We start from the raw sequence: 23,010 nt of genomic DNA on the forward strand, positions 1-23,010 counted from the left end.
ATTGTGAATAGTGCCACAATAAACATATGTGTGCATGTGTCTTTATAGCAGCATGATTTATAGTCCTTTGGGTATATACCCAGTAATGGGATGGCTGGGTCAAATGGTATTTCTAGTTCTAGATCCCTGAGGAATCGCCACACTGACTTCCACAATGGTTGAACTAGCTTACAGTCCCACCAACAGTGTAAAAGTGTTCCTATTTCTCCACATCCTCTCCAGCACCTGTTGTTTCCTGACTTTATAATGATTGCCATTCTAACTGGTGTGAGATGGTATCTCATTATGGTTTTGATTTGCACTTCTCTGATGGCCAGTGATGATGAGAATTTTTTCATGTGTTTTTTGGCTGCATAAATGTCTTCTTTTGAGAAGTGTCTGTTCATGTCCTTTGCCCACTTTTTGATGGGGTTTTTTTTTCTTGTAAATTTGTTTGAGTTCATTATAGATTCTGGATATTAGCCCTTTGTCAGATAAGTAGGTTGCGAAAATTTTCTCCCATTTTGTAGGTTGCCTGTTCACTCTGATGGTAGTTTCTTTTGTTGTGCAGAAGCTCTTTAGTTTAATTAGATCCCATTTGTCAATTTTGGCTTTTGTTGCCATTGCTTTTGGTGTTTTAGACATGAAGTCCTTGCCCATGCCTATGTCCTGAATGGTATTGTCTAGGTTTTCTTCTAGGGTTTTTATGGTTTCAGGTCTAACATTTAAGTCTTTAATCCATCTTGAATTAATTTTTGTATAAGGTGTAAGGAAGGGATCCAGTTTCAGCTTTCTACATATGGCTAGCCAGTTTTCCCAGCACCATTTATTAAATAGGAAATCCTTTCCGCATTTCTTGTTTTTGTCAGGTTTGTCAAAGATCAGATGGTTGTAGATATGCGGCATTATTTCTGAGGGCTCTGTTCTGTTCCATTGGTCTATATCTCTGTTTTGGTACCAGTATCATGCTGTTTTGGTTACTGTAGCCTTGTAGCATAGTTTGAAGTCAGGTAGCATGATGCCTCCAGCTTTGTTCTTTTGGCTTAGGATTGACTTGGAAATGCGAGCTCTTTTTTGGTTCCATATGAACTTTAGTTTTTTTTCCAATTCTGTGAAGAAAGTCATTGGTAGCTTGATGGGGATGGCATTGAATCTATAAGTTACCTTGGGCAGTATGACCATTTTCATGATATTGATTCTTCCTACCCATGAGCATGGAATGTTCTTCCATTTGTTTGTATCCTCTTTTATTTCATTGAGCAGTGGTTTGTAGTTCTCCTTGAAGAGGTCCTTCACGTCCCTTGTAAGTTGGATTCCTGGGTATTTTATGCTCTTTGAAGCAATTGTGAATGGGAGTTCACTCATGATTTGGCTCTCTGTTTGTCTGTTATTGGTGTATAAGAATGCTTGTGATTTTTGCACATTGATTTTGTATCCTGAGAGTTTGCTGAAGTTGCCTATCTGCTCGAAGAGATTTTGGGTTGAGACAATGGGGTTTTCTAGATATACAATCATGTGATCTGCAAACAGGGACAATTTGACTTCCTCTTTTCCTAACTGAATACCCTTTATTTCCTTCTCCTGCCTGATTGCCCTGGCCAGAACTTCCAACATCATGTTGAATTGGAGTGGTGAGAGAGGGCATCCCTGTCTTATGCCAGTTTTCAAAGGGAATGCTTCCAGTTTTTGCCCATTCAGTATGATATTGACTGTGGGTTTGTCATAGATAGCTCTTATTATTTTGAGATACATCCCATCAATACCTAATTTATTGAGAGTTTTTAGCATGAAGGGTTGTTGAATTTTGTCGAAGGCCTTTTCTGCATTTATTGAGATAATCATGTGGTTTTTGCCATTGGTTCTGTTTATATGCTGGATCATGTTTATTGATTTTCGTATGTTGAACCAGCCTTGCATCCCCGGGATGAAGCCCACTTGATCATGGTGGATAAGTTTCTTGATGTACTGCTGCATTTCGTTTGCCAGTATTTTATTGAGGATTTTTGCATTGATGTTCATCAGGGATATTGGTCTAAAATTCTCTTTTTTGGTGTGTCTCTGCCAGGCTTTGGTATCAGGATGATGCTGGCCTCATCAAATGAGTTAGGGAGGATTCCCTCTTTTTCTGTTGATTGGAATAGTTTCAGAAGGAATGGTACCAACTCCTCCTTGTACCTCTGGTAGAATTCGGCTGTGAATCAATCTGGTCCTGGACTTTTTTTGGTTGGTAAGCTATTAATTATTGCCTGAATTTCAGAGCCTGTTATTGGTCTATTCAGAGATTCAACTTCTTCCTGGTTTAGTCTTGGGAGGGTGTATGTGTCGAGGAATTTATCCATTTCTTCTAGATTTTCCAGTTTATTTGCGTAGAGCTGTTTATAGTATTCTGTGATGGTAGTTTGTATTTCTGAGGGATCGGTGGTGATATCCCCTTTATCATTTTTTATTCCATCTATTTGATTCTTCTCTCTTTTCTTCTTTATTAGTCTTGCTAGCAGTCTATCAATTTCGTTGATCTTTTCAGAATACCAGCTCCTGGATTCATTGATTTTTTGAAGGGTTTTTTGTGTCTCTATTTCCTTCAGTTCTGCTCTGATCTTAGTTATTTCCTGCTAGCTTTTGAATGTGTTTGCTCTTGCATCTCTAGTTCTTTTAATTGTGATGTTAGGGTGTCAATTTTAGATCTTTCCTGCTTTCCCTTGTGGGCATTTAGTGCTATAAATTTCCCTCTACACACTGCTTTGAATGTGTCTCAGACATTCTGGTATGTTGTGCCTTTTTTCTCATTGGTTTCAAAGAACATCTTTATTTCTGCCTTCATTTTGTTATGTACCCAGTAGTCATTCCGGAGCAGGTTGTTCAGTTTCCACATAGTTGGGTGGTTTTGAGTGAGTTTCTTAATCCTGAGTTCTAGTTTGATTGCACTGTGGTCTGAGAGACAGTTTGTTATAATTTCTATTCTTTTACATTTGCTGAGGAGTGCTTTACTTCCAACTGTGTGGTCAATTTTGGAATAAGTGCGGTGTGGTGCTAAGAAGAATGTATATTCTGTTGTTTTGGGGTGGACAGTTCTGTAGATGTCTATTAGGTCCGGTTGGTGCAGAGCTGAGTTCAGTTCCTGGATATCCTTGTTAACTTTCTGTCTCGTTGATGTGTCTAATGATGACAGTGGGGTGTTAAAGTCTCCCATTATTATTGTGTGGGAGTGTAAGTCTCTTTGTAGGTTTTTAAGGACTTGCTTTATGAATCTGGGTGCTCCTGTATTGGGTGCATATATATTCAGGATAGTTAGCTCTTCGTATGGAATTGATCCCTTTACCATTATGTAATGGCTTTCTTTGTCTCTTTTGATCTTTGTTGGTTTAAAGTCTGTTTTATGAGATACTAGGATTGCAACCCGTCTTTTTTTGTTTTCCATTTGCTTGGTAGATCTTCTTTCATCCCTTTATTTTGAACCTATGTGTGTCTCTGCACGTGAGATGTGTTTCCTGAATACAGCATACTGATGGGTCTTGACTCTTTATCCAATTTGCCAGTCTGTGTCTTTTAATTGAGGCATTTAGCCCAATTATTTTTAATATTTATGAATATTCCCTCCAGATCTTTTAAAAATCAGTATGAACACACATATGTACATTCTCTATTTATTTACAAAATTAGTCTTACTACATATGCATTTTATTATTTCTACTTCCAAAACACAAAGACAGTATGATAAAGAGTCACATTACTCATCATTTGCACTGAGAGAGAAAATCAAGACTTGCAGGGTATGGACTATTTTTTGGTCCAAAGAAGAAGCCCGTCAATGTACTCTAGCTTCACTGCCACTATGGAAAGAAGGACCCATTCTCTCATTTTAGAAGAAAAAAAATTGAAAAGGGGAAAAAGAAACAAATGGCAGGTGAGTGCAACACCTGTTTCTATTTCCCAGTCCATCTGTGTGAGCTTCCCATGTGTTACCATTTTAATCTGCCGAAGCATAATCAGAACATGTCCCTATGTCAAAAAATACTGAGAGTGAATATTCAAATACAAAATGTCAAAATAACAGAAATAGGATTGGGGTTTGATACTTTTTAGACTGAATTTATTTCCTTATTTTGTGCAGCATAATCTGCAGTCATAAAAAGCAATACTTATTATTTTTAAAAGTAAATTTAGAATCATAACAGTTTAGTTCCACGTTAAAATTATTTCATGTCACTGATACTTTAAAATCATATCCCTCTACTGATATGGTGCTATTTTCACCCAATAACAAAGTTAAATTAACATGCAAATAATTGCATGCTGGGAAAGACAGAGGTACTAATAATAATCACATTGTCAGTGCACTCTGAATAAGAACTAAACTACCAAAAATTACTACCTCAGAGAAGAAACCAGTGTTGCTAATAATTATTCCCATTGAAAAAGAAAATTCCAGGGTGAATATCTGTATTTATTCCAAATTGTCTTTGTGAGTCATTAAATCTTGCTCATGTGAATATAAGATATTATAAAAAGTAATTGAAGTTTAACATGTTGCCAACATTTTGTAGCTAACAGTCATGGAAATACAGATACCTCATACTGTGTTTTAAGGTGATTAATGCTTAGGAATAGCAAAGAACCATAAGTGTCAATTATATTTTTACTGGCATTTTATTGCTCAGGAAGGTTGTAAATGCCAATTTTGCTTTACTCTAGGAAGTAGAAATCGTACATATATTAGAATTCCTTAACTGGATTTATGGTCAACAGATGGCACATGAATCATTCATAGGTATAATATGATAAACTGTAGCAAAACCTCCAACCTGGTTTTATTCACAGCTGGGAGTCTCATCCACGAAGACAGAACAGAGTGCTTGTCATAAGGAATAAATAAGAATTTAATTCAAAATCATCTAAAGATTAGAACATTAGACTCAAATTTAATTATGTGACCAAGGCTGAAGAATGAGGTGATTTCTTGGTGATCTCTAAGAAGTCCTGTTCCCAATTAGCACATGGTCAGCTTATGCCAAATCAGTGTGCTATTGCTAGTGTTCCCAGGACCTTGAAGGTACAGATTTCTTTTGTGCAAGGACAACAGATATCTTTTGAACCTTCTCCAAGATGAATTTTTAAAATGCTTCCATCTGGTTTTCTATGTGATTTGTGATCTAAATTGTACTTATAAGTAAAGCACAGTAATATGCCACCCCCAATACACCTTTTTGACAGGAGGATTGTTGAGCTGAAGGCAAGAAAGAAGCAGATACCTGAGAGCTCTCTGCCCTCCCTCTATTTGCCTAAAATCAGGACATAAATTTACAAAAACATAACGTATCCCATCTCCCTTTTCTACCAAGAAGAACAAAAGCTAACCAATGAAAACAACTTTAGACCCTTATGGATCTGGAGATGGCACCAGAGGAATCTACATTAACAAGCTTTACTAACGAGCCTTTAGTTGCCTTCCCACAAGTTGCTGCCACTGGAGACTCAAAGTCCTTTGTTTTGTCACTACTCTAAAAATTTACTGTTCTTTTTGAAGATGTTATATAAAGTGCAATTCAGAGTCACCTCTTTGATAATTACTCCTTCTCTAGGTATCTCTCATGTATGTATGAAATATACATGTTAACAAAACTTCTGTTTTTCCCTTGTTAATCTGTTTTGTTGTTGTTGCTGCTGTTGTTGTTACAAGTGTCTGTTTCAACTAAGAACATATGAGGGTTAAGCAAAAAATTACTTTTTTCCCTACATATCTATAAATCCTCCCTTATAATCCTAAATACTATAGAGAAAAGAAATTACACATGTAGACAAAATTACTACTCACAATGTTATTATCCACCTAATACAGTTTTTATGAAATCAAATTGTAGTAATTATGAAGTCAAACAATGTGCATTAGTCACAATTTCTCCCCAATGATCTCAAATATTTTGGCCATTTTCTGTCATTAAATTCTCCACCATGAGGTAGGTTGGAGGGAAATGGAATTCAAACTGGGGTAGTTTACTAATTTTGTTTTTATCTCTGGCAAATAAGTAGGGAAAAGTAGAAATGTATAATCACTAAGAGCATTGAAAGGAGATGGGGGCTTTGTCTTATTATCAGAGTTTAGGTTAACACACACACACACATATGTAAGATGCTACAGTTATTCTAACACAGTTCAAAATGCTTCTTCAATCTCTTATCTATTTCCCTGCTATGAAATGAACTTCGTATCTATTTTATGAATTAGTTGAGGTAACAGCAGTTGTGACAATTATAATAACAGTAGCAGTTATTATGTTGAATGCTAACTATTTTTTTTTTAATTTAGTCTCTGTGGAGACTATCAAAAACTGCCAATGCCAACTATATTTCAAGTCACCACAGCAGGGTACTGGGAAAAGTTTTCAATTAGCAATAATTGTGCTTCAGATAAATCTCATTGGCTACAACAATTGCCACTGTGTGAAGCTCCATCTATTGTTAAGAGTAACGAGCACACACAAACTAGAAAACCTAGAAGAGACAGATGAATTACTGGACACACTCTCCCAAGACTGAGCCAGGAAGAAACTGATTCCCTGAACAGACTAACAACAAGCTCCAAAATTGGATTAGTAATAAACAGCTTACCAACCAAAAAAAGCCTGGGACCTGATAGATTCTCAGCCAAATCCTACCAGATGTACAAAGAAGAGTTGGTACCATTCCTACAGAAACCATTCCAAAAAACTGAGGAGAGACTCTTCCCAAACTCATTCTATTAGGCCAACATCATCTTGATACCAAGGCCTGACAGAGACACAACAAAAAAGGAAAACTTCAGGCCAATATCTTTGTTGAATATTGATGCAAAAATCCTCAACAAAATACTTGCAAACAGAATCCAGCAGCACAACAAAAAGCTAATCCACGATGATCAAGTAGGCTTCATCCCCAAGATGCAAGGTTGATTCAACATATGCACATTAATACATGTGATTCATCACATAAACAGAACTAAGGACAAAACCACGTGATTATCTCAATAGACACAGAAAAGGCTTTCAATAAAATTCAATACTCCTTCATATTAAAAACTCTCAATAAACTACTTTTTGAAGGAACATACCTCAAAATAATAAGAACCATCTATGACAAACCCACAGCCAACATTATAATGAATGGGCAAAAGCTGGAAACATTTCCCTTGAAAATTAGCACATGACAAGGATTCCCTGTCTCACCACTCATATTCAAAACAGTTTTGGAAGTCTTAGTCAGGGCAATCAAGCAATAGACAGAAATAAAGGGATCCAAATAGGAAAAGAGGAGGTCAAACTATATGTTTGCAGACAACATGATTCTATATCTAGAAAATCCCAGTCTCGGCCCCAAAACTCCTCCAGCCAATAAACAACTTCAGCAAAGTTGCAGGATACAAAATCAATGTACAAAAATCACTAGCATTCCTATACACCAACAATAGCCAAACTGAGTGCCAAATCAAAAAGGCAAGCCCATTCACAATTGCCACACAAAGAATAAAATACCTAGGAACACAGCTAACCAGGGAGGTGAAAGATCTCTACAATGAGAATTATAAAACACTTCTCAAAGAAGTCAGAGAAGATGAAAACAAATGGAAAAACATTCCATGCTCATGGATAGGAAAAATCAATATCATTGATATGGTCATACTGCCCAAAGCAATTTACAGATTCAATGCTATTCCTATCAAACTACCAATGACATTCTTTGCAGAACTAGAAAACAACTATTTTAAAATTCATATGGAACCAAAAAAAGAGCCTGAATAGCCAGGGCAATCCTAAGCAAAATGAACAAAGCTAGAGGTAGCATGTTACTTGACTTCAAACTATACTACAAGGCTTCGGTAACCAAAACAGCATGGTACTGGTACAAAAACAGGTACATAGAACAATGAAACAATAGGGAGCCCAGAAATAAGTCTGTACACCTACGACCATCTGATCTCCAAGAAAATTGACAAAAATAAGCAATGGGGAAAAGACTCTCTATTCAATAAATGGTGCTGGGATAACTGGCTAGCCACATGCAGAAGATTAAAGCTGGACCCCCTCTTTATACCATACACAAAAATCAACTCAAGATGGATTAAAGACTTAAATGTGGCCAGACGTGGTGGCTCACACCTGTGTTCCCAGCACTTTGGGAGGCCAAGGCAGGCGGATCACTTGAGGTCAGGAGTTCGAGACCAGCCTGGCCAACACATTAAAACCCCATCTCTTAAAAATTAGTCTGGTGTGGTAACATGTGCCTGTAGTCCCAGCTACTTGGGAGGCTGAGGCATGCCCAGGAGGTGGAGGTTGCAGTGAGCCGAGATTGTGCCACTATATCTCAAAAAAAAAAAAAAAAAAAAGTTAAATGTGAAACCCAAAACTATAAAAACCCTGGAAGACAACCTAGGCAATACCATCCTGGACGTAGGAATGGGCAAAGATTTCACGGCAAAGACACCAAAAGAAATTGCAGTAGAAGCAAAAATCAAGTGTGATCTAATTAAACTTAAGAGCTTCTGCACAGCAAAAGCAACTATCAGCAGAGTAGACAACCTACAGAATGGGAAAAAATTTACAAACTATGCATCTGACAGAGGTCTAATATCCAGAATACATAAAAAACTTAAACAAATTTACAAGAGAAAAACAACCCCATTAAAAAGTGGGCAGAGGACATGAAAGCCACCTTTGAAAAGAAGACATACATGTGGTCAACAAGCATATGATAAAAAGCTATCACTGATCATTACAGAAATGCAAATAAAAACCGCAATGGGATACCATCTCATGCCAATCAGAATGGTTGTTATTAAAAAATAACAGATGCTGGCAAGGTTGCAGGGAAATGGGAGCACTTATACACTGTTAGTGGGAGTGTAAATTAGTTCAACCATTGTGGAAAGCAGTATGTTAATACCTCAAAGAGCTAAAAGCAGAACTACCATTCAACCCAGCAATCTCATTACTGGGTATATACTCAGAGGAATATAAATCATCTACCATAAAGACATACATGCAGATGTTTATTGCAGCATTATTCACAATAGCAAAGACTTCAATCAACCTAAATGCCCATCAATGACAGACTGGATAAAGAAAATATGGTACATATGTACCATGAAATACTATGAAGCCCTAAAAATGAATAAGATCTTTTCTTTTGCATGTATGGAGCTGGAGGCCATTATCTTTAGCAAACTAATCCAAGAACAGAAAACCAAATACCACATGTTCTGACTTACGAATGGGTGCTAAGTGATAAGAACTTATGAATACAAAGAAGGAAACAACAGACACTGGGGCCTACTTGAGCAGGGAGGATGAGAAGAGGGAGAAGAGCAGAAAGATAACTATTGGGTACTGGGCTTAATACCTGCATGATGATATAATCTCTACAACAAACCCCCATGACAAACTTTCACATATATGCCAAACCTAAAATAAAAGTTTAAAAAAAGAGTAATTTACATTTACATATACTATCTGCCCCTAAATAACCCTGCCAGATAACTACGATTATATTATTTTAAGGCAAGAAAACTGAGGCTCAGAGAAATGACATAGCTTGTTCAGGTTCACATGCTTGGAGCTGCTGTATAATGTGAATGAAGGGCATTCTGTCTCCTGTGTGCCCTTCTGGGTCCACTCTCCATTGTGCCCTCAGGTGGCTAATTTCAAGGGATCACACTGGTGGGCCCTTGGCCCTCTGATATTTGGTGGGTTCAGCCATTTGGAAACCCTGGCAGGTGATTAGAGGGAGAGAGTGAGGTGGATTTTCAGAATCAGTGTACCATATTTCTTCTCCCTTGGTTCCCTCTCCAGAGGACTAATTACATTGCTTCAGCAAAGGCCACAGCACCTATGAGGGCAACTCTCAGTCCTAGGCATTCTCTTTATGCTTTCAGTAATTTCTCCATTCCCTACCCACCCCCTGCCCCCGACTGAGGATAATAATGGCTACAGGGTACTACGCTATCATTTCAGGTTTCTCTAGAGCTGGCCCACACCTTTTTAAACAAAACTTTTGGTTTACCCCTCCACACCTTATCCTAAATTTTGGTGTACTATTTCCTGCTGGAACACTAGTATCCATGCTATTCACTATGACATGCTCTGAGGATATATAATCTGTGCCTTTAAGAATCTATTATTCTTGAAGTTGGAGCAGAAGCAAGAAAATATAGTGGTCATTCAGAGTTTTCAAATGCGTATTATCTGTAACCTGTTTTCTGGTAACCGTTGGAGAACCTCTCCTTTAATATCTTCAGTGTTCTTGGTAAAACTCAGGGTTTTCAAATGTGTATTATCTGTAACCTGTTTTCTGGTAACCGTTGGAGAACCTCTCCTTTAATATCTTCAGTGTTCTTGGTAAAACTCAGGGTGCCCTCCCTTGGCTTCCAAAGTTTCTGGGCTTAGGTCTGGCTGTTTTTGATAATTATTTGGCAATAGATACACTCTAAACAGCCAAGGAAATCCCTCTCCACTTATTGGACAGAGCCCTTCAGAAAGCCTAGTTCTGAGAAGCAAGAGAGAAGACAGAACAGGCTGGGGTGTACTTACCTTGAGATCTTGGAGTAGCCACCTGTCTGCCTTAGCTACAGGGGCAGAAGCTCAGGGGCAGCCACCCACATCATCTTGCTAATGGCCTTTCCTGGCCCAAGATTATAGGGACTTAAACATTCACTTTCACAATGTGTATTTCATTGCAACCACAAAAGGAACAACTAGTTTCAACTGATATCAAACATATACAATTATGCAGAAATGTATATTATTTTGCTAAATTTGAAATATTTTTCAATTAATTTTGTGATTGTCAATTTTATGTGTGAACCTGGCTAGGCTACAGTTCCCAGGTATTCGTTAATCTAGGTATAGCTGTGAAGGTATTTTGTGGGTGTGATTAAAACCCATAATCAGTTGATTTTAAGTAAGAGGACTTATCCTAGATAATCTGAACAAGCCTGATTAAGTCAGTGGAAGTTCATGCCTGAGGGTTCCAGCCTGCCCTTCCTGATGACCTGCCTCATGGATTACGGTCAAGCCTAGTCAGTCCCCAAAATTACATAAGCCAATTCCTTGCAATAAATCTCCTAATATATATCTCCTACAGGTTCTCTATCCGATCCTGACCAATAAAAATATCTACTAGGAAGATCAAAGAGTTGAGATTTTAAATATATTCTTAATTGCTATAATTAAGTAAAAAAATAAAGCTGTACTGACTCAGGAGTGGAAATGACACAGCAAATCATTAAGTAGCTCCAAATAGGGAGAATGTAGAGTTTAAATTGAGAAAAATCACACTTAGTTCTATAAAATGCTTTATTTTTTCTTTTAATGCAATTCAGAGTTACATGGTTACCAGAAAATGGTCTTAAGGAATGTATATAAAATCATCCAAATCAGTACACTTGGAGGCTTTGGGGATCTACAGGTATGTACATAAAGAAGGTAAAACCCAATTGGGTCACAATATTAATCAGTTTAATATGTAACATGTTCACAAATGCACTGTATGCATTTGTGAAAATTTATGGAAAGACATGGAGAAAAAATTATAAAGAATTATTACTGCTCTATACTTGTACATTAAATACTTTATCAAACTATTACTTAATGCCTGTATAGGGATAATTTTAACCCTGCTTCACCATCCGGGTAACAGGTTATTTCAAAATCCAAATCTGGGGACTTCCAGTGGATTTCCAGTTTCCTTTCAAAACTAGAAAATGTCTGTATCAAAATGACCCAATATATTTATACTTCCAATGATTCTCCAAGCAGTTATAATGATCAGATGAATACACATATTAAATGAAGATTATAAGATAAGTTTTAAGCATCTTCAAAAATTGTCATGGCCCATAAAAACGACTATGAAATTCTACTGAAGTATGCTTCAAAGCAGTATATAATTCCAAGTTCTTCTTCAAAGGTTCATGACAATTTTGTGAAAGGCCAAAAGCTCTTCTAAATGATGTTTTACAGCCTGACCCTGAAGCAAGGATTTTATAAACAGCACTGCAGCCAGGCCTCAGAGTGATTCTGCAATGAGTTTAACATCGAAACAAGACTTTGCCATGGACAAAAATCGACCTTTATCCAGTTTTGAAAGGGAAGAATTAAGACCTTGGATAGGTGTTAAGAATTTATCTATAGTAACCTAATAACTAATAGAGAAGGCTCCTAGAGAGCAGAGAAGTGATTTCTTCTCACGTTCAGGCTCTAATAACAAACACAATTGTGAGGAGCCCCAAGCTGCCACCTCTTTATCAATGGTACATTGCACAACATCTTATTGTCTCTTGGTTTGAAACTCATGCCAGCAACTTCTTACCTGCTATATTATCATGTATACCATTTAAAACTCTTCATAGTGCTTAAAATACTTTGGAAGTAGTAGAAAGCAAAGTTTTTTTTCTGAATTGAAACAAAATAGAATCCAAGTTGCTCATAATGGTAATTAAGGGCTAAAAATTAAAGAAAAGAAAGATAAAGAAGATGAAAATAAATATTTTCCCATTTTAAATGCATCAGGTGGCATTCTTGGGTGAAATGTCAGGCACTAAAATAAGAAAGGAATTTAAATGTACAGCTGAAAAAGAAATCTAAAATATTAAGTCACTCAGCACCACATACTGCCCCAGATAGTATACAGAAAATAGAAGACAGTGAACTATTTTAATACTGAGTTTTAAAATTAAGAACAAAAATGTAATTGGCTAGACACAATCCTTCCAGACTATTCTCAACCTTAAACGTAAACTTAGCTGATCTTTGCAAATGTAGATTTCTAACATATAATATGAATATGTCACTATAGTAGTAAAATAAGCTGCAAACAATGAGCAAATGAGAGAAATCACATGAAAAATATTGCTTTTACTTTTAAGACAGATATATGATTATTAGAAATACAAATATACACATGTTCACATATACATAAATTTTCAACTTTGGACATGTAGAATATCAACCTTCTGGCATCTTTAACTCAAGTACTAAGCTTTACGTTTTTACTGTGATCATACTATTATGTTTAAATAGCAACAACAAGATAGTGCTTAAGAAGCAGGGGGTCATCTCTGCATTTGCGTATGAATTCACAAGTTCCAAACAAAGTCACCTATTTCATTCATCTCTGCATCAATATCATCTTGCACACTGTAGGACGTGCAATATAACAGGGATGAAGTAATAAGTGAATGAATGCATGCACGTATGCACGAATAAATGAGGTGATGGATGGATGGATGGATAGATCAGAAAAAAGAGATTAGGTAGGCTTAACTGACAACAAAGTGAGTTATCCTCACTTAAATATCAGTCTTGATGAACTGTTCATAGCTCATTTCTCACACCATCAAATATTCCCCCAACAGGGAGAGGAAACAGCAACTGACTTTGCCGGCTGTTCATTCACATCATCTCATTTAATCTGCACAGCTGCCAAATCAGGTAAGCATTGCCCATTTTACAGAAAACAAGACCATATACCCTGGTACTGGGTCACCCGGAAAGTGCTGATACCGGATCCAAATCCAGACCCTTTGTAATCCAAAGTGTGTGCCTTCTCTGTTTACGTTTCTATAACATCTAGATGATATGAGCCCCTTCTCATACATGAACTTATTGAATTATTTGCACATAATTTTATTTACTGTTGCTTTGTCTTATGTGTATGTTCTCTCATAATACCAATGTATGATAACTTGAAAATATAAAACTAAATTGAAAAAATCAATCATCTATAATTCTACCACTCTGTAACACAGAAACTGTTTGCAAGTCAAGTGAATCTTGGCTTCCAAATCCAGCATCTTGGCCAAGAATGGGCTGGCAGATTTTTTCACCTTCCTACACAGTGATTCTAAGTCACAGCCCACACTCAGTAACTTAGGGCTCTAAAACATGAGGCCCTGATTCTCTAAGACCTAGGGATGCCTTTACACCCTCATCCAAGGATTGAAAAGCCCTGAGTGGGAGGACACTCTGGGCTAATGCTTTGTGAATAAGTAACTGCAATACAGCCCTTGAATCTCTTCATTTTGCAATGCAATTTAGGCCCTTCTCAGAGGAAACATGTATCTCTGGACAAGCAAAGAAGCACCCTTTCACCCAGAGACAATTTTCACATGAGAATGAACTTTATAGGTCCTCAATTCCCATCCCTTCATTGAACAAGTAAAAAAAAAACTAGCCCAGAGACCATGTAGCCATTAGTGCTTTGGGGTCCTTATCCATCACCAAATTATTTCCCAGCAGACTGACAGGGAATTTAATTCCTCCTAATAGTCACTCAGTTCCTTAAACAATGAAGATGCAGAGTTACAATAACAACAGGTCAGGGGTTTAGGCACAATAACCACTGACACTTACTGAAGGATTACCATGTGTCAGGTGATGCCTAAATTTTTATGTGCGTAATTTTACTTGACCTTCATAACAATCGAGATAGCTGGTATTATTATAACCATCCTATAGATGGGCAAACAGGCTCTGAGAAGTTAAGCCACTTGTTCAAGGTCATACAGCTAAAAAATGGCTAATCTCCAGTTTGAATCCAGATGAATTAATTAGACAACAAGAGTGTCGATTACCATGCTATACTATCCTGCTCTTAACTGGCCTTGTAAAGTCTTTTAAGAGAGTCCATTCATCTTCTGTTCATGAAACAGGATCATATAGGGATAATTTTAACCCTGCTGCACCATCCAGGTAACCTGCCATCTAATGCCCTTATTCCCTGGGCCTACCTGAAATGCTTGCATTTAATTCCCTTTAATCTCCTACTTGTTGACTTAAAGGTCCTAATGCAAGACATGTGGCTGGCTGATGCTATAATGAGAAGCAGATATCTCAAAACAAAATAGGAAAATGTATCTTGTTGAGGGAGCTAATTTCAAGAGTAAAAATAATGCAGTAGGACTAAAAGATGCAGTTTTGTGGTCTTCTGACATTAGATATCTTGACTAGTAATGGGTTATTTCAAAATCCAAATCTGGGGTCTTCCAGAGAGCAAGGTCAGGAAGTAAGGCCAGTGTGGTTGATTTTGTCCTTCAAACCCAGTGCCTTACTCTCGGGCCTCAACAATCCAGACTCAACATGTTCCTTTCCTGGTTGAACTCCCAGAACATGAAAGGAAAATGGGACTTACAAATAGTGGGAACTGCAAGTGATTCAGTTTAGAGTAACATGAGTTGATCTTTTCTTGTTTCTCCACTTTTATTTCCTTTGGCCTTATCTCTTCTAGCAGAACTGTGGTTATATCAGTAAGCCACTTCAAATCCTTTCTGAAGTAAGACAGAAGTATAAATGAATAAAATAATTATCAGGGAAATGCGTGTGGATCTCTTTGCTCTCTGGGTCTGCTGCTACCATTTCCCTTCCACCTGTAAGCACCATTCTGGCTTCTTCTGCAAAAAACTCAAGGAAAATTGCCTGAAAAACAACATGTGTGGGAAATACGGTCCTTGACTTTAACCCTGAACATAATGTTCTAAGACATTTTTTAAAACTAGATTTCCTTCCAGAATTCAACTTGCACCAGTCTGCCAAATAAACATTTTAGATTCAAACAGTAGTTAGGGAAATGCTTGTATCTTAGATTTGAATGAGAAGAGGAAACTGCTGTGGTTGAGAGATTGCGAAGTGCCATTCCATTTAGCATGACATTAAAAGAGCAGCAACAATCAAAGTTACACTTTTCCTCACCATGAGGTTCCTGTCTGCACAGCACAACACTCATGAGGGGGAGGTATTGATTTTCAAAAGGAAGATCCAGTGTACAACTTGGTCCCCAAGAAATGCAATTGTTTAAAACCTGAACCGACTAAAATGGCTTATGTAAGCTCACATTTAAGGAAACATCTGCCTCTGTCTTGATTCCCTCATTAGCAACCTGTTATGGCTAAAGTACCACATGGTGATCCAAAATGTCAATTCTTTAAAGTTGTAACTTTGCCAAAAGAAATACGCAACACATATATGTGGCGCCAATAGTGCTGCTTTGATTTATAAGCTAGTCATGCTAGTTTAACTGTAGAAATAGTGCTGTCTTAATATAATATTGTTCCTCTGCAAAGCTGAACCAATTCTTTAGAGTTATGTTCGGTGAATAAAAACAAGAGAGGAGGTCAACTTGCTAATGAACTACATTTTCCCCCATGATTAGGGAAAGAAGGAAAAAAGAACAATCATTAGCAAAAAGCAAAAAGTTTACTGCATGCTATTATTAAACTTTGCCTCCCTAAGTAAAATTAAACAATTGTTTTATTAATAGGACTCATGTGTTTTTTACAAGAAAGTCTCAGGGATAAATGTTCAGTGAGAATTGATTCTCACTTTGGATATGATGGGCTTTGGGGAGGTGCAGGAAAGAACGGGTGAGAGGGAGTGACACTATAAACAGATTGAACTAGGTGCAAGAGGTGGCACTAGTGGGTTTCACTGCTTACGTATTTCTAAGAACCAAACTCACTGGCTCTTATGATGTTCCCTAAGCCAGTGATGGGGACTGGAGGAACAAGTCACTGTCATATCCAGTGCTGATCCCAGTCATTCCCAGGAATAATGCCAGAACCAAGAGAAAGGCCTTCCTTAAGATTGGGAATGGGAGATGCATGAAGGCTCAGGAAGCTGATGCCAGTTCCTTCTTTGCTATACACAACAAAGTCTTTTTTCCTACCTGTTTTGTACCTGGTATCACAAGTGCTCAGTTCAGCCTGCTCACATGGGGGACACTAAGTTGATAAGGAATCACAAACACCATGGTGCTAGACAGGAGCACTGCCATTCAGAAGAAAAACGATTTCAGATATAAATCTGTTGAACTCTGCTCTCGGTTATTCAACATATGTTATATAATATTTAATTATATTGAATTAATACTTAAAACTTTCATTCTATACAATCCACTTGTTTTAGTGTTGCTTTTAATTATAAACTAAGATTCAGTAAGTTTTCTATTTTTTTAAATTATACTTTAAGTTCTAGGGTACATGTGCACAATGTGCAGGTTTGTTACATATGTATACATGTGCCATGCTGGTGTGCTGCACCCATTAACTCGTCACTTACATTAGGTATATCTCCTAATGCTATCCCTCCCCCCTCCCCCTACCCCACGACAGGCCCCGATGCATGATGTTCCCCACCCTGTGTCCAAGTGTTCTCATTGTTCAGTTCCCACCTATGAGTGAGAATATGTGGTGTTTGGTTTTCTGTCCTTGCGATAGTTTGCTCAGAATAATGGTTTCCAGCTTCATCCATGTCCCTACAAAGGACATGAACTCATCCTTTTTTATGGCTGCATAGTATTCAATGGTGTATATGTGCCACTTTTTCTTAATCCAGTCTATCATTGTTGGACATTTGGCTTGGTTCCAAGTCTTTGCTATTGTGAATAGTGCCACAATAAACATACGTGTGCATGTGTCTTTATAGCAGCATGATTTATAATCCTTTATATACCCAGTAATAGGATGGCTGGGTCAAATGGTATTTCTAGTTCTAGGTCCTTGAGGAATCACCACACTGACTTCCACAATGGTTGAGCTAGTTTACAGTCCCACCAACAGTGTAAAAGTGTTCCTATTTCTCCACATCCTCTCCAGCACCTGTTGTTTCCTGACTTTTTAATGATCGCCATTCTAACTGGTGTGAGATGGTATCTCATTGTGGTTTTGATTTGCATTTCTCTGACGGCCAGTGATGATGAGCATTTTTTCATGTGACTGTTGGCTGCATAAATGTCTTCTTTTGAGAAGTATCTGTTCATATCCTTTGCCCACTTTTTGATGGGGTTGATTTTTTCTTGTAAATTTGTTTAAGTTCTTTGTAGATTCTGGATATTAGCCCTTTGTCAGATGGGTAGATTGTAAAAATGATCTCCCATTCTGTAGGTTGCCTGTTCACTCTGATGGTAGTTTCTTTTGCTGTGCAGAAGCTCTTTAATTAGATCCCATTTGTCAATTTTGGCTTTTGTTGCCGTTGCTTTTGGTGTTTTAGACATGAAGTCCTTGCCCATGCCTATGTCCTGAATGGTATTGCCTAGGTTTTCTTCTAGGGTTTGTATGGTTTTAGGTCTAACATTTAAGTCTTTAATCCATCTTGAATTAATTTTTGTATAAGGCATAAAGAAAGGATCCAGTTTCAGCTTTCTACATATGGCTAGCCAGTTTTCCCAGCACCATTTATTAAATAGGGAATCCTTTCCCCATTTCTTGTTTTTGTCAGGTTTGTCAAAGATTAGATGGTTGTAGATATGCGGCATTATTTCTGAGGGCTCTGTTCTGTTCCATTGATCTATATCTCTGTTTTAGTACCAGTACCATGCTGTTTTGGTTACTGTAGCCTTGTAGTGTAGTTTGAAGTCAGGTAGCGTGATGCCTCCAGCTTTGTTCTTTTGACTTAGGATTGTCTTGGTAATGCGGGCTCTTTTTCAGTTCTGTATGAACTTTAAAGTAATTTTTTCCAATTCTGTGAAGAAAGTCATTGGTAGCTTGATGGGGATGGCATTGAATCTATAAATTACCTTGGGTAGTATGGCCATTTTCATGATATTGATTCTTCTTATCCATGAGCATGGAATGTTCTTCCATTTGTTTGTGTCCTCTTTTATTTCGTTGAGCAGTGGTTTGTCGTTCTCCTTGAAGAGGTCCTTCACATCCCTTGTAAGTTGGATTCCTAGGTATTTTATTCTCTTTGAAGTAACTGTGAATGGGAGTTCACTCATGACTTGGCTCTCTGTTTGTCTATTATTGGTGTATAGGAATGATTGTGATTTTTGTGCATTGATTTTGTATCCTGAGACTTTGCTGAAGTTGCTTATCAGCTTAAGGAGATTTTGGGCTGAGACAATGGGGTTTTCTAAATATGCAATCATGTGATCTGCAAACAGGGACAATTTGACTTCCTCTTTTTCTAATTGAATACCCTTTATTTCCTTCTCCTGCCTGATTGCCCTGGCCAGAACTTCCAACACTATGTTGAATAGGAGTGGTGAGAGAAGGCATCCCTGTCTTGTGCCAGTTTTCAAAGGGAATGCTTCCAGTTTTTGCCCATTCAGTATGATTTTGGCTGTGGGTTTGTCATAAATAGCTCTTATTATTTTGAGATACATCCCATCAATACCTAATTTATTGAGAGTTTTTAGCATGAAGGGCTGTTGAAATTTGTCAAAGGCCTTTTCTGCATCTATTGAGATAATCATATGGTTTTTGTCTTTGGTTCTGTTTATATGATGGATTACATTTATTGATTTGCATATGTTGAACAGCCTTGCATCCCAGGGATGAAGCCAACTTGATCATGGTAGATAAGCTTTTTGATATGCTGCTGGATTCGGTTTGCCAGTATTTTATTGGGGATTTTTGCATCAATGTTCATCAGGGATATTGGTCTAAAATTCTCTTTTTTGGTGTGTCTCTGCCAGGCTTTGGATCAAGATGATGCTGGCCTCATAAAATGAGTTAGGGAGGATTCCCTCTTTTTCTATTGATTGGAATAGTTTCAGAAGGAATGGTACCAGCTTCTCTTTGTACATCTGGTAGAATTTGGCTGTGAATCCATCTGGTCCTGGACTTTTTTTGGTTGGTAGGCTATTAATTATTGCCTCAATTTCAGAGCCTGTTATTGGTCTATTCAGGGATTCAACTTCTTCCTAGTTTAGTCTTGGGAGGGTGTATGTGTTGAGAAGTTTATCCATTTCTTCTAGATTTTCTAGTTTATTTGCGTAGGGGTGTTTATAGTATTCTCTGATGGTAGTTTGTATTTCTGTGGGATTGGTGGTGATATCCCCTTTATCATTTTTTATTCCATCTATTTGATTCTTCTCTATTTCCTTCTTTATTAGTCTTGCTAATGGTCTATCAATTTTGTTGATCTTTTCAAAATATCAGCTCCTGGATTCACTGATTTTTTGAAGGGTTTTTTGTGTCTCTATTTCCTTCAGCTCTGCTCTAATCTTAGTTATTTCTTGCCTTCTGCTAGCTTTCGAATGTGTTTGCTCTAGCTTCTCTAGTTCTTTTAATTGTGATGTTAGGGTGTCAATTTTAGATCTTTCCTGCTTTCTCTTGTGGGCATTTAGTGCTATAAATTTCCCTCTACACACTGCTTTGAATGTGTCCCAGAGATTCTGATATGTTGTGTCTTTGTTCTCGTTGGTTTCAAAGAACATCTTTATTTCTGCCTTCATTTTGTTATGTACCCAGTAGTCATTCTGGAGCAGGTTGTTCAGTTTCCATGTAGTTGGGTGGTTTTGAGTGAGTTTCTTAATCCTGAGTTCTAGTTTGATTGCACTGTGGTCTGAGAGACAGTTTGTTATCATTTCTGTTCTTTTACATTTGCTGAGGAGTGCTTTACTTCCAACTATGTGGTCGATTTTGGAATAAGTGCAATGTGGTGCTGAGAAGAATGTATATTCTGTTGATTTGGGGTGGAGAGTTCCATAGATGTCTATTAGGTCTGCTTGGTGCAGAGCTGAGTTCAATTCGTGGATATCCTTGTTAAGTTTCTGTCTCATTGATCTGTCTAATGTTGACAGTGGGGTGTTAAAGTCTCCCATTATTATTGTGTGGGAGTCTAAGTCTCTTTGTAGGTTTTTAAGGACTTGCTTTATGAATCTGGGTGCTCCTGTATTGGGTGCATATATATTTAAGATAGTTAGCTCTTCTTGTTGAATTGATCTCTTTACCATTATGTAATGGTCTTGTTTGTTTCTTTTGATCTTTGTTGGTTTAAAGTCTGTTTCATGAGAGACTAGGATTGCAACCCCTGCTTTTTTTTGTTTTCCATTTGCTTGGTAGATCTTCCTCCATCCCTTTATTTTGAACCTATGTGTGTCTCTGCACGTGAGATGGGTTTCCTGAATATAGCACACTGATGGGTCTTGATTCTTTATCCAGTTTGCCAGTGTGTGTCTTTTAATTGGAGCATTTAGCCCATTTACATTTAAGGTTAATATGTTATGTGTGAGTTTGATCCTGTCATTATGATGTTAGCTGGTTATTTTGCTTGTTAGTTGATGCAGTTTCTTCCTAGCATCAATCGTCTTTATAATTTGGCATGTTTTTTCAGTTGCTGGTACCAGTTGTTCCTTTCCATGTTTTGTGCTTCCTTCAGGAGCTCTTGTAAGGCAGTCCTGGTGGTGACAAAATCTCTCCGCATTTGCTTGTCTGCAAAGGATTTTATTTCTCCTTCATTTATGAAGCTTAGTTTGGCTGGATATGAAATTCTGGATTGAAAATTCTTTTCTTTAAGAATGTTGAATATTGGCCCCCACTCTCTTCTGGCTTGTAGAGTTTCTGCAAAGAGATCCGCTGTTAGTCTGATGGGCTTCCCTTTGTGGGTAACCTGACCTTTCTCTCTGGCTGCTCCTAACATTTTTTCCTTAATTTCAACTTCGGTGGATCTGACAATTATGTGTCATGGAGTTGCTCTTCTCGAGGAGTATCTTTGTGGCATTCTCTGTATTTCCTGAATTTGAATGTTGGCCTGTCTTGCTAGGTTGTGGAAGTTCTCCTGGATAATATCCTGCAGAGTGTTTTCCAACTTGGTTCCATTCTCCCCGTCACTTTCAGGTATGCCAATCAGACGTAGATTTGGTCTTTTCACATAGTCCCATATTTCTTGGAGGCTTTGTTCTTTTCTCTCTTTTTTTTGCTAAACTTATCTTCTTGCTTTATTTCATTAATTTGATCTTCAATAACTGATACCCTTTCTTCCACTTGATCAAATCGGCTACTGAAACTTGTGCATTTGTCACGTAGTTCTCGTGCCATGAGTTTCAGCTCCATCAGGTCATTTAAGGTTTTCTCCACGCTGTGTATTCTAGTTAGCCACTTGTCTAATCTTTTTTCAAGGTTTTTAGCTTCTTTGTGATGGGTTGAACATCCTCCTTTAGCTTGGAGAAGTTTGTTATTACTGATTGTCTGAGGCCTACTTCTGTCAACTTGTCAGAGGCATTCTCCGTCCAGCTTTGCTCCATTGCTGGCAAGGGGCTGTGTTCCTTTGGAGAGAAGAGGTGCTCTGATTTTTAGAATTGTCAGCTTTTCTGCTCTGGTTTCTCCCCATCTTTGTGGTTGTATCTACCTTTGGTCTTTGATGATGGTGACGTTCAGATGGGGTTTTGGTGTGCATGTCCTTTCCGTTTGTTAGTTTTCCTTCTAACAGTCAGGACCCTCAGCTGCAGGTCTATTGGAGTTTGCTGGAGGTCCACTCCAGACCATGTTTGCCTGGGTATCACCCCAGCGGAGGCTACAGAACAGCACATATTGCAGAATGGCAAATGTTGCTGCCTGATCCTTCCTCTGGAAGCTTCATCTCAGAGGGGCACCTGGCTGTATGAGGTGTCAGTCAGCCCCTACTGGGAGTTGTCTCCCAGTTAGGCTACTCAGGGGTCAGGGACCCACTTGAGGCAGTGTATCCGTTCTCAGATCTCAAACTCCATGCTGGGAGAGCCACTACTCTCTTCAAAGCTGTCAGACAGGGACGTTTAAGTCTGCAGAAGTTTCTGCCGCCTTTTGTTTAGCTATGCCCTGCCCCTAGAGGTGGAGTCTACAGAGGCAGATAGGCCTCCATGAGCTGTGGTGGGCTCCACCCAGTTCAATCTTCCCAGCTGCTTCGTTTACCTACTCAAGCCTCAGTAATGGTGGACACCCCTCTCCCAGCCTCCCTGCCACCTTGCAGTTCAATCTCAGACTGCTGTGCTAGCAGTGAGTGAGGCTCCATGGGCGTAGGACCCTCTGAGTCAGGCATGGGATATAATCTCCTGGTATGCCATATGGAAAAGTGCAGTATTAGGGTGGGAGTGTCCTGATATTCCAGGTACCATCTGTCACGACTTCCCTTGGCTAGGAAAGGGAATTCCCCGACCCCTTGCACTTCCTGGGTAAGGCGATGCCCCACCCTGCTTCAGCTCACACTCCGTGGGCTGCACCCACTGTCCAACAAGCCCCAGTGAGATGAACCGGGTACCTCAGTTGGAAACGCAGAAATCACCCATCTTCTGTGTCGCTCACACTGGGAGCTG

General features: G+C 38.3%; 1 protein-coding gene and 1 non-coding gene across 2 annotated transcripts in view; both read right to left on the reverse strand.

Annotated features, from left to right (window-relative positions):
* The window catches only part of MYRIP (myosin VIIA and Rab interacting protein), a 443,644-nt gene that overhangs the window by 279,756 nt on the left and 140,878 nt on the right, over positions 1-23,010 (reverse strand). The window lies entirely within an intron of this gene.
* LOC112132980 (U4 spliceosomal RNA) lies at positions 6,284-6,425 on the reverse strand. The gene has a single exon (XR_002914666.3). It is a non-coding gene; the product is annotated as a U4 spliceosomal RNA (small nuclear RNA).

The sequence above is a fragment of the Pongo abelii genome, chromosome 2, assembly GCF_028885655.2.
Source record: "Pongo abelii isolate AG06213 chromosome 2, NHGRI_mPonAbe1-v2.0_pri, whole genome shotgun sequence".
NCBI classification, from domain to species: Eukaryota; Metazoa; Chordata; class Mammalia; order Primates; family Hominidae; genus Pongo; species Pongo abelii.